We start from the raw sequence: 13,190 nt of genomic DNA, 5'->3' as shown, positions 1-13,190 counted from the left end.
AGCACCATTAGACTAGGGTGCCCCCTAGCGTTTTGAGTTTTGGGTCATTTGACCAATTTTGTCTTGGTTACAGAACATTATGTGTAAACCATAAACAGTTATATATATTTTTGATTTTCGAAGTTTTATTTTGGTTAAGTTACATGATCCAAATGCAAATATTGATGAGATGCTTCTTTTTATAAATGTTGCAAATGTCTATCTAACACATAATTTGCCAATGAGTCAGTCTGCCACCCTAACAATTCCTTACAATATGCAAAAACAGGATCTAGGCTCCCCTTAGATCCCCTTAGTGTTGTTTATGTTTCCCCTTAAAATACCTGATTGCTCCTATAAGGAAGTTGTGGATGGTGTGATGTGACCATGGTGATGTGGCCGGTGAATGAAACAACCCAACCTGACTTGGATGCGGAGTGAAAGTGTCATGTTCAAGAGCAACTTGCTACCAACAAAGTTTCTTCAAGTTTTCTTCCCAATTTTTCCCCAGTCATTACTGACCAGTACCTCTTTATTTTTGTCAAGCTTGAGGAGGATAACATATGCTTTTTCTATAATTTGCCCTTCGGGCAAACCCATCGCTATGTTTTAACGAGCCTAGCGATAGTGAAACTCGTTCTCGTCTATAGACAAGTTTGTCGCTATTAAGTTTTTAACGAGTTTAATGACAAAGATAACACGGTCCTTTTCAATTTTATAGAGTCTGAAAAGGAACGTAAAGGCAACTCCAAAATTCCTTTTTCATCATCTAATCCCTTAAGTCCGAAAAAGTATAAAACAATACAGAATGGATGAATTTTCGATCCTTTTAACGAGCCGAACAAAACAAGCGCTCGATCTTTTTGTGTAATAATCCCTCATGTCCAAAAAGATTAAAATTTAAAGGAGGGATAGCACTTCCTGTCCCTTTAACGAGCTGGAGAGGCCAATGGCTCGGCAATCTTTTCATATTTTACGAAAATCATTAAGTGGGGTTCTCTGTAGAATGAACTAGGAGACATTCTACAAACGGAGGAATCATTCAATCAAATGATGATAGGAGAGGCACCATGGGAAGATTACCACCATTGTTACCATCTTTCGAATTACCACGAAGATTATTCCAGCAACCTTAATCATCCATCAGTTTTTGATTTTCTATCAAATACTGTAAATACGGTGGATTTCGAGGATGGTTCTTATCTCGTGTCGACCTCGTTAAAAAAAGAAACAAGGAAACCTAAGGATAGTTCTTTTCCTGTGTCAACCTCATTAAAAAATGAAACAACTCCCTTTCCAAATCGAGTCTTTCAAAGATCTCGAAGGTAAACCTTCATTCCAACAACCGTGTTGAAAGCAATGAAGCTTGGGGGGCATGCTCCTCGATTTGCGTTATTATGTTGGGGGCATGCAAACTTATCCGAGCAGCGTTACCGCAGGGTTCAAGCTCGTTAAAAAATAAACCCGCCTCGAGCAGTTTTAGCGCATAGTTCAAGCTCGTTAAAAAATAAACATAAGCCCTGAGAAAATGTTTCTCCCCGCGTTTAAGCTCATTAAAAAATGAACTATTTCCCGGTAAATAACCATTGTGAATGTAGTACTTCAGCCTTTAAAGCCTTGGTCGTGTTTTGATCCATCACCTCCATTTTTGCATTGGCCGATCATTCACCTCCATTTGATTGTTTATCCATTTTGAGGAACAGCTGCGAAGAGTGATCCTACTAGCCATCCTTGTAACACTGCCGTGATTGGAAAATTCCAAACCTTACCTGGAATCAGCTGCTACCCAATTTTATCACTCATTCCTCAAAAGACGATTCTCCTTTAAGCTCTTTTCAACTGACTCATAAAATATGAAAAGATTGCCGAGCCATTGGCCTCTCCAGCTCGTTAAAGGGACAGGAAGTGCCATCCCTCCTTTAGATTTTAATCTTTTTTGACCTGAGGGATTATTACACAAAAAGATCGAGCGCTTGTTTTGTTCGGCTCGTTAAAAGGATCGAAAATTCATCCCTTCTGTATTGTTTTATACTTTTTCGGACTTAAGGGATTAGATGACAAAAAAGGAATTTTGGAGTTGCCTTTACGTTCCTTTTCAGACTCTCTAAAATTGAAAAGGACCGAGTTATCTTTGTCGTTAAACTCGTTAAAAACTTAATAGCGACAAACTTGTCTATAGACGAGAACGAGTTTCACTATCGCTAGGCTCGTTAAAACATAGTGATGGGTTTGCCCGAAGGGAAAATTATAGAGCAAGCATATGTTATCCTCCTCAAGCTTGACAAAAATAAAGAGGTACTGGTCAGCAATGACTGGGGAAAATTTGGGAAGAAAACTTGAAGAAACTTTGTTGGTAGCAAGTCGCTCTTGAACATGACACTTTCACTCCGCATCCAAGTCGTGTTGGGTTGTTTCATTCACCGGTCACATCACACCATCCACATTTGGGGTTAATGCTACCAATCCATCATGTCAGTGTCGCCGATATGTTCAAGAGAAGTCATTCAGAGAGTTCACCTGTGTCTCACCCACTACAATACATTTACCTCCATTCTTTCATGATCACCACCCTGAACCTTATATCACCAGACCGTTTTCACCTCCATTAAAATCATTTTCTCCGTTCCGTGTCATTGATGTGGGATTCATTAAGGCCCTCCTATGACGGATCGCTTCTTGTCGACATCAGCTCATTATCCAAGAAGTCGATCTAGGAACACCCCTTTAGTACTTTGAAGCTTGCATGCCTTAATGGCAAGTTTCTCACTTCCGGCGACAGGTTTACATCAATGGCCTTCGACCGAAAGATTTTGCGTGGTGTTCGACGCCAAGTCCTTTATTCACACCACGTGAATTGTATTGTAGTACCTTGAGGATCATTATCATTGTCGGTGATTCCTCTCGCGCCTGTTAACAGCTTACATCATTGGCTGGTAATCAGGCAATGTATTTCACCTCCAAAACATCTCTCACATGGATCGACTTGTACTTCGAGTGAAGATCAAACGAGATTGAAGACCCCGGATCTAGTTTCATCTATCCGGGCTGTGATATGTATTCAGGAAAATAAAGACATCAAATGTACATCATTGCCGCACAGATAATCATCCAATCAAAGGGATGATGGCTCTTCCAGAATCATCAGTCTACACTCAGACGATTTTCTGTCCTATGTACATGAAAATGAATTTATAAAGCTGAGCATGGGAATACCCACCTCAGCTAGATCATGAAAATATTATGAAGATAATGTATTGTATTGTATCTTATTACAGGTCTCCTCTCAGCTTGAAAGAACTTCGGATCCTCATTATAAAGCATTTCAGCAGACATCCAAAAAAGATTAACGGCCTCATGCTTTAGGGGGCAACTGTTATAGACGTTTTTGGGCACTGCAACCCCAAGCATAAAATGTCCATAAACCAAGGGCTCCTAAGTCCCTAAAAGTGTTGTCCCAGCCCCTAAAGGAACAAGGTCAACTGATTACAGCTTCTCCTAGAAGTTCTCCATGAAAAACTGCTCAGAACTGGCCAAAACAGGATCATTTCACCTGCTCCATAGGCAAAGTGCTTTGCATTGCACCTAAATACACTGTGTGGGTGCGTTGAATTTCAAAAACCCCTTCTATGGGGTGCGATGGGCGAGAAATGACAAATGGCAGTGTCATTCCGCGAGGTGGAGAGGCAATAGAAGCTTCCATAAACTTCTCCTGTGACACTTGCCTCTCTGAATTCGACCAAGGATGAGTAAGAGGCCATCAGTCTCCAAGTGGAAGCAAGAACTATCAGAGGGAAGACACTAATCAAATCACAAGCTGACTCATCCCCCTTACAGATATCTATATATGGATCCCTCATCCCAGAGATCCAGAGGCTGGAATTTTGCATATTGTAAGGAATTGCTGTTGGTTTCTTGAGACAACATCAGATTGTTGGGTGATCTAAGATTTGTATGAGGTGAAGAGAGGCTTACTTGCTAAGAGGATGATGCTAGGTCAGAACAACTGGTTGTAACTCCCCTTGGCTCTTTCTTGTTTATCAATAAAAGCTATTCAAGTTTTCCTCCATACTCTTGTGTCATTTATGTTTGCTGCATTTGTATGGTCAATTTACATCTGATCCTAGATTGTTTATGATTATAGATCCATGTTCTTGTATAGTGCTATGCTATTGTGATCTTACAGGTACTCTGTGAAGTTGGGCGTGCAAGGGAACAAGTAGCGAAAGACTATCAAGAGAGAGGAATCGAACTAGGAGATTAGCACAAGACAGAGGTTGGTCTTCTTTGTTCTTCTCTCATCTATACTTCATAAAGCAAAAAACGAAAGTAGCTTTACTTTGTTTGTTTCTAAGGTAGCTATCACACCTTAGTGGGATAGAGCAGTTCTGTATAGATACTTTTCCCTGTAACACCATGGTATTGGACACGGTCCATAGTATTGGATGCTTCGGCATGTATAAATATGTATTATAACATTGAAAGGAACATAATGAAAAATCAAGCTGGTAGTCCCGGTTTTGGGATCCAGGGGAAAATATCTGCGTATATGTGTTTTATGTGTTATGCTCTCGCATTGTTTATTTTCTGTGTTTTAGAATTTGTATGCAGGTAATTTATGTACGGGGTTAAAATCTACATTTAGAATGGTGACAGTGGACAATTCCCGTGATATCCCCTCTTGAACTCTTCTTTGCCTATCTTGTAGACTACCTCTATGTATCCTGTAGACTGATCCTGCAGACTATATTATGTAGACTGTTCCTGTAGGAATTCCTGTGCATGCTCCGGTAGGTATTCCTTTGCAGAACGATGGATCCTTGCTTCCAGTGGGTGGCCAGAGTTATTAGAGTGACTTAAGTGAGGGAGTTTCGAGGAGGTGGAATGAATGAATGCATACGAACAATGTTTTATTTCCCTTTATGGTGTTTCGGGGTGAGGTGGTGTGTTGGCAATAGAGGTACGTTGCCATTTTTGGACCGTTGGTCCCCGCTACCACCTCATCATTTCCCACTCCTTGTAATCAGCTCCCACCTTGTAAATCCGTAGTTAACCACTTCTTGTCCTACTCCTCCTCTACCTTTGAGTTGACTGCAACCACGTGTGAGAGGACACCCGGTTTTTGATGTGTTGACTGAACGAAGGTGGCCAAGTTAAATGGCCACCTTTTCACTTATAAACCAACTATCTCGTAACCCTTAAAATTTTTGATTAAATGATGCATATGAGTGAGTGAGCGAGATACTTACCTGTGGTTTTGATGCCATGCTGTAATTGTCAAAGATCAGAGGAGATGTGTTGTTTATTTGTTGCATGCCATTCTTCTTCCTCTTCTTGTTGTCTGTTGATGGTTTCTTGGCTTTTGCAGGTATCTATGACTGAATATCTGATGCTACTGCTGCTGTGGAGCTCCTGGATCATCCTAGTGAAGACCTGTAGCTGATGATTGACATTTTGTGGGATAGGCTGCTATAGGATTTCCTACAGGATGTCCTGTAGCTACTTCTCCCTCAGAATTCCTTAATCATGTTGCTAGCTAGGGCTGTGAGGATGGTGCAATGAATGGAAAAAGCAAGTAGGAGTGTGTGTGGAGCAAGGGACATTCAGGTAATGCTCTTACTCTCCTCTGTTTTTCTTTTTTTCTTTATTTTCATAACTGACAGAAACTGATCTCTTTTTGTTTTGAATGGTGAGTGCAGGGATGATGATAATGGACAAGGTGAGGTGTTAGATCATGTCTAGGATGAATTTTAGGGACCTAACAAACCTACCATTTGCCCTCATATTGCTTCCTGTAGGTTTTTTAGGCCACTATAATTCCTACAGGATCATCCTATAAATTTTCAGGGGATCCAGTAGGAATATAGGGGATCCTATAGAAAACACAGTCTTCACCTAAATTGAAGCAGTGGAGTAGAAAAATGATAGAAATGATGGAGGGATGCATGGTAAGGAGTGGAGGAGATGGATATGTGTGAGGCAGGGTTCCCTTTGGATCCTCTTTTTTCTCCTTGACTGTCTCTCTCACCCATCTGCAAATAATAATTATATCTTTTTATCTCTTTTTTTTTCTTTTCTTTTTGAAAAACACCTAGGCTGCCTCAGAGAGGTTTTCACTCTAGATGTTTGCCCTGGCTGTCTCAAGGAAGGTTTTCACCTAGGGATATTCTTATTCTTCTTTCTATTTTTTCTCATCATTGGGCTGCCTCACGAGGTTTTCAACCCAAAGATGGGACTTAGGCGCCTCATGGAGGTTTTCACCTAAGTCCTTATTCCTTTTTCCTCCTTTTTTTTCAGTGACTTGATGAGGGGGGAGTTGGAAATTGCTCCACCATCATCACTATTTTATTGATGTTGTTAATGAACTCTTACTTTGATAATGGTCTCTTGTACATTTTCAATCGGTGCCCATTAACAAGCAACGAAATGGATTCTTCATCTATAGTTCTTATTTGCACTATACCATTATCATGGCATCTTTCCACCACATAAGGTCTAAGCCATCTTGTCTTTAACTTTCCCTTGAATTCTTTATACCTAGAATCATATAACAATGCCCAGTCGCCCTCTTGAAATTGCTTCTCCTTAATATGTTTATCATGCCAGATCTTCCTCTGAAGCTGAGCTATCTTTGTATGTAGGAGGGCCTGCATTCTGAATTCATCCAAGCCATTCAATTGGAACAATCTCTCTTTTTGTGCATGACTAGGATCCAAATCTAGTTGGGCTGCCATCCTCAATGTGTTATATTCAAACTCAATGGACAACAAAGCCTTTTTCCCATAGACCAGCTCATAAGGTGTAAATCCAGTGGTGGTCTTCCATGTGGTATTATAGCCCCAGGTGGCCTCAACTAGCCTCTCTGCCCAATCCTTTCGGTTGATGCTCACTACCTTGGTTAAGATGCCCTCTAGTGCCCTGTTGGTCACCTCCACTTTCCCATTAGTTTGTGGATGATAGGGAGTGGAGGTCCTATGCTTGATTTTGTGATGGCTGAGTAGTTCTTCAATCACGTTGGAGGTAAACTAGTTGCCTTGGTCTGTGACCAGCTCTCTAGGGTACCCAAATTTATAGAATACATTCTCCCTTAGGAACTCAGCCACCTTCTCTTTTATTTTTGCCTTAATTTCCTTGGTTTCAACCCACTTAGTCAAATAATCAGTGCACATAATAATGTATTGTTTTTTCTTTGAAGGAGGGTTGATAGGCCCAATGAATTCCATGCCCCACTTGTCAAATGGATCAAAAGTCACTTGAGGTTGTAGGGGCATTTCATCTCTTGGAGTAGGCTTTCCCATCCTCTCGCACCAATCACACTAACTAGTGTACTTTTTCACATCCTGATGGAGAGTGGGCCAATAATAGCCTGCTTGTAACACTTTGAATGTTGTCCTCTTTGCTACAAAGTGACCTCCACAAGGCCCATCACGACAGGTCAGAAGGATGCCAAAAACTTCCTCTTCCCTTACACACCTTCTCAAGATTTGATCTAGGCTGAGTTTGAAAAGATTGCCCCCAGTCCAGGTGAAGGGGGTTATTTTCCTGACTATCTTGCTCTTTCTTTGGAGGGAAAGTTTGGTGGGAACTATGCTGACACCAAATAGTTTTCTATATCAGCAAATCATGGAGAGAGAACTGAAATAGCAAACAAGTGCTTGTCTAGTAACGGTCATCCACCATTCCTTCTTCACTTGTAGACAGATTCACCCTAGATAAAAAATCTACAACAACATTTTCTTTACCAGGCTTATCAACAATGGTTAGATCAAACTGCTGTAATAAAAGAAACCACCTTATAATTCGAGCATTCACATCTGGTTTGTTCATTAAATATTTGATTGCAGCATGGTCAGTATGCACAAATGTTTGATAGCCTGTAATGTAATGCCTAAATTTGTTTAATGAATGCACAATAGCCAGGAGTTCCTTTTCGGTCACTGTATAATTTAGCTCAACCTTTGACAAGTTCTTACTGATAAAATAGATGGCATAAGGTAGTTTCTCCTCTACCTGACCTAAGGATGCTCCTATGGCTTTGTGTGAGGCATCAACATGAATATGAAAAGGGAGGGCCCAGTTTGGGCCTCGGAGAATTGGTGCAGTGGTTAACTTACCCTTTAGAATGTCTAAGGCCTTTTGATAGATTTTTGACCATATAAACCCATAATCTTTGGCCAACAACACAAATAAAGGAGAGGCCAACTTGCTGAAGTCCTTTATGAACCTTCGGTAGTATCCAGCTAACCCTAAGAAACTCCTGACATCTCTCTGCTTTTGCAGAGGTGGGACCCTTTGGATGATTGCTATTTTGTTCAGGTCCACCTACAGTCCTTGCTGAGATATTGAATGGCCTAGCACAGTCCCTTCAGTCCTTAAGAATTCACATTTTTCAGGACTAAGAGACAAGTTCAATTCAATGCATTTGTGCAATACCTTTCCTATGTTAGTCAGGGCTTCTTGAAATCATGACCATAAGGTGAAAAATCATCCATATAAATTTCCACCGCATCATGGACTAATTCAGCAAAAATACTCAAGACTGCTCTCTGGAAAGTGGCAGGAGAATTTCATAGGCCAAAAGGAAAGACCCTATAGGAAAAGTTACCCCAAGGACAAGTGAATGTGGTCTTATCCTGGTCTTCTGGGCAGATTTGGATTTGGTTGTACCCACTGAATCCATCTAGGAAAGAAAAAAACTTTTTCCCTGCCAGGCCGCCTAGCACTTGGTCGATGAAGGTAGGGGAAAATGATCCTTCTTTGTGGCTTTGTTCAACTCCCTGTAATTGACACAAATCCTCCACTTACCATTTTTCTTGGGAACTAACACTAAAGGAGAGACCCACTCATTGTCGGAGATAGGGTAAATGAATCTTGCATCTAGCAGTTTTTGTAGTTCTTCTTTGACTATATCTTTAAGAGATGGATTCATCCTCCTTTGTGGTTGTCAGACTGGCTTGCAACCTTCTTTGATGTATATGTGGTGAGTACACACTGAGGGGTGTACTCCCTTCATTTCCTTGTAACTCCAAGTGAAGGCTTCTAGGTTTTCTCTCAACATGTTGTATAGCTTTTCCTCTTCGAGAGTAGAAAGAGATGGATTAGTTTTCAAGTTTTTCTCTGGGCCGAATTCTATGGTTTTGACATGGAGTTGGTTGGAATCGGCCAAGCATAAGTAAATTGGATGCTTGTTTTGGGTTTCCCTTACTTATTATTCTACTGGTAACGAACCAGGAGTTGGAATTTGGAGCAGGTGTTCAATTAAGTCATCCTCATCTTGTTGTCCTCCTCCTATGGTTGCTTCCAAAGCATAAAGTTGGGCGCGGAATAAACCTCATCTTCCTCCTCCTCCTCCAACCATAAAGGTAAATCATGCTCTACATAAGGTTGAGCAGGAGGATATAGGACTAACTGTTTGGACATATGCCCATTCTTGATGGTCGTATTTCCAGCTCTGCAGCTAATATAAGCATCGGTTGTGGCCAACCATGGCCTCCCAAGGACGAGAGGATAACCAGTAAGTTTAGCCTTAGGCTGGAGAACTAAAAAATCTGTAGGGTACTCCCAAGAGTCAATGCAGACCATCACATCCTCCAAAATTCCCTCAGGGGTGATTGTGGAACGCTTTGCAAGTTGCAGAACTATTGTGGTCTTCCTCAACGACCCTTGGAGGTTGAGCTTGAGCATGGTGTCCTTGGTCATCACATTAATGGCAGCCCCAAGATCAATCAAAATGTGTGGAACAATGGTGCCATTGATGTGCACATCTACTACAGGCCTTCGAGGGTCCAAATATTTTGGACATATTACTTGCCCTAGCATTAAGTCGAACAGCTACCTAATGACATTAATTGTAGGGGCATCCCTTTTTCTTCTTCCTGGATGCTTGAAGCATTTCTCCTTAATCAACTTATTGTAAATGGGAACATCTTTTATTGCCTGGAGAAGGGGGATCTTTACACATAGATTTTTCAATTCTCCCAGAAGTTCAGTTTCTTCTGGGGTAGGCTGGAGTGGTTGGGCTAATCTCTCAGAAAGGGTGGATTTACTTTAAGGTTGCTTTCCTCTCTTTCTTCTTCAACCTCCCTATGTGGAGGGGGAGGTTGGTTATCCGGGAGGACTCTCCCAGATCTTAGGTTGATCTCCTGGATTTCTACAGCATAAGCTGGATATGATGTCTCTCCACTGTATACTTGTTGAGCCTGCCTATTGTTCAGGTTCGGATTTGGCTGGGTAGGCATCTGGGGTTGCTTGGGTGGAGCAGAGTGTAGGAGTTGTGGTTGGGTAGGTGGTGGAGGCAATAGAGCTGGAGCATTGTTGTATTGGGGCCTCCACCCTTGGAGTGGTGTATTCCACTGAGGTTGTGGTGGAGCGTAAGGTTGAAATGACTGGCTGGCTGGCTGGGAATGATACTGAGATGCATAGGACCAAGGAGGGGGTGTAGACCAGGAAGGATGAGCAGGGGGTCCCCAAGAAGGTATAGTTGTGGTTTGGTTGGGGTTGTAATATGCATGGGATGACCCTTGCATACCCTGCTGGTATGGTCTAGGCCCAAGAGGTCTCCTTTGGTTGATGTAGCAAAGATGCTCAGTGACCCCTTCAGCTCCTTGATATACAGCTTTGAGTCCGGGTAAATAAGGGCACTTGTTTGTGGAGTGGTTTTCCTCACAGACCGAGCAAATCTCATTATATTTCAATGGACATTCATTCCTAGGATGCCTCCTGGTGCATCTAGGGAAAAAGATGGCCAAATCTCTCTCTGCTTCCTCTTGCTTCCTTTTGATGTTCATGGTGTCTAATTGCAAGGAAAGGGTTTGCAGCATCTCACTTTTGAAATCTTCCATCATATTTCCAATTTCGCCCTCGATGGATGAGTTGGAGGATGATGTACTGGCCATAGGTTGACTACTCCTACCCTTTTTCTTGGCTGCCCTAGAATGGTTTCTAAAGATAGTCTTGATATCCTCATAGGGTAATTGGTAGATATCTCCTCCTACTAAAAAATTTAGTGTATCCAGAAGATCTTCCCTTACTCCTCTGAGCGGGACCAACTTTAGTGACTCAGGGTCAAGTGTGCACCTAGCCCTTTTGTAACTAAGCTAGAATCTTTCTTCGTAGTCTTCTAAGGATTCATCCTAGCCCATGGTCATCCTGAAAATTTATTCTTTAGTATCCTTTTACCTACAGTACTCTCGATATTTGTTGTTAAAAGCCTGCTACATCTGAGCCCAAGTTGTGATGATATCTCCAGGTAAACCCATGAACCAGCACATTGCTGCATCCTTAAGGGTAGATGGAAAAAATTTTAACTTTTGCTCATCATCTATATAGTCATAGGTTTGGCATATAATAGCAAACTCAAATAGGAAAGTGTTAGGGTCCTCTGTGGTCAGGCCATGGAAATGAGGTAGGGCAGAGGGGCTTATATTCTTCATCTTAGTGTTCCCATTGGTTTCCCTGATGGGGAAGGCACCCTCAACTCTCTCTCTATTCCCTCTGTCATTTCAGTTTTCAACCATTGGTTTAGTAGGAATGGGTTCTTCTTCTTCTTCTTCCCTATAGGTTCTTCAAATATGTCAGGTTTCTCACCTAAAGGTTCCTCCAGTTCATAGCCACCGAAGAAGAGAGAAGGTTGGCTGTTGGATGCAGTGGGGGTATTTGAAAAGAATTTCCCTAAATTGTCCCTATTCCTACGAGGCATGAAAGGAAACATTTCTGGGTTGGTTTTTGTAAAAAAATTAAGCTGAAAAATACTTTGCAAAAATGAAATTGTTGATTGACAGAATGAAAAAGCTACTTGCCGAATTAAAATCCTACTTGCAGAACGGAAAGGAAAGCAGATAATGACAAATGAAAGAAATGAAGCCACTAGATTACTTTTGCAGAAATAAACTAATGGTAGAAAATTGAAGACAAGAATTAGAAGAAAAGAAAGTAGTATTGCAACAAGGATGCTGCAACTCTTGGGCTACCAACTTTACTTATCAACCCAGGGTTCGTACAAACTTGGAGGTGATAGTACTATATGCACAAGTAAAAGTGAAGCTCCTGCCTGTTGTCAATGTTCATCCGGCAAGAGACCCCAGGGGTTCCAAGCCAGACTCTTATAGGGTCAAAAGAAGCTTGATTCTTTGATGGAAGAAGATCAAATCTATTCTAAGAGAGCTACTCTACTGCAGTAATGAGGAAAACAACATGTAATGCTAAATCACACCATATCCTAATTAACCATTTAAATAGCTATGCTAAGCAGAATTTTTAAATCAACACTAACCTAATGCTGCTATCTAAGTTACATAAGTAAAGAGCATCAAACCATACTAATGTGTAAGCAAGAAAACTAAACTAAATATGTTTTCACTTTTTTGGTTTTTTTGGTAAAATCAAGCATGCAATTTAATTGTTCTTGTGGATGTGACAGGTGGATGGAAGGTGGTTGAGGATGGCTAGAAGGTTTATGGAGTGGTTGGATGGTGTGGAAGGGTCCTAGGAGGCTTTTGTGACTTACTAGAGGTTCCCTGTCAATTCAGCCTCAAAACAAGTCGTTTCAGGAAAACCTACAGGATGTACTAGAAACCTATAGGATGATCCTGTAGGAATTATAGGAAACCTACAGGATACAACCGAGAGCTAATTGTGAGGTGTTGGAGGTGTTGGGAAGCTTGGAAAAGGTGTGTGATGAGTGGGATAGGGTGTTAGAAGGTCTAGGAACACTCAGGAGTCAATATCCAAGAGAAGAGATGGCTAGATTCGCTCAAGGGAATTTCAATGAAAATGGACCAAAAAACTAGTGAGGGTGATGGTGGAACAATAGATGGTTAAAGTGTATGAGGTGGAAGGTGGATGCTAGTGATGAAGTCTAGTCCTCTGGTGGTACCTTTTGTGCTTAAAACATTTGTGTCTTCCAAGAACTGTGCAACAAGATACATCTTCATAAACTTAGAAAAGCATGAATCAACTTCCAATATTATGCATGAAGAAAGTGCTAAAGTAAATGAAAGCATGAGTGATATCTTATTGAAAAAATAGAGTAATGGAAAAAGATGACAATGAAATGAACCAAGTACTGAATCAAGACAACAAACTCCAAATCTCATGCAAGAACTAGAAAACTATGTTTTTGGGGTTGCTGAAGGGTCTCTTCCTCAAGTCATGGTCCCAGAGGGAGGAGGTGAGGCTGAGACACCTGCTGAAAAACTTATGGTGATATTTTTATC

Source organism: Pinus tabuliformis, chromosome X (assembly GCF_031772625.1).
Source record: "Pinus tabuliformis cultivar Carrire ecotype Pingquan chromosome X, CPIR1, whole genome shotgun sequence".
NCBI lineage: Eukaryota > Viridiplantae > Streptophyta > Pinopsida > Pinales > Pinaceae > Pinus > Pinus tabuliformis.
This window is presented reverse-complemented; position numbering follows the sequence as displayed.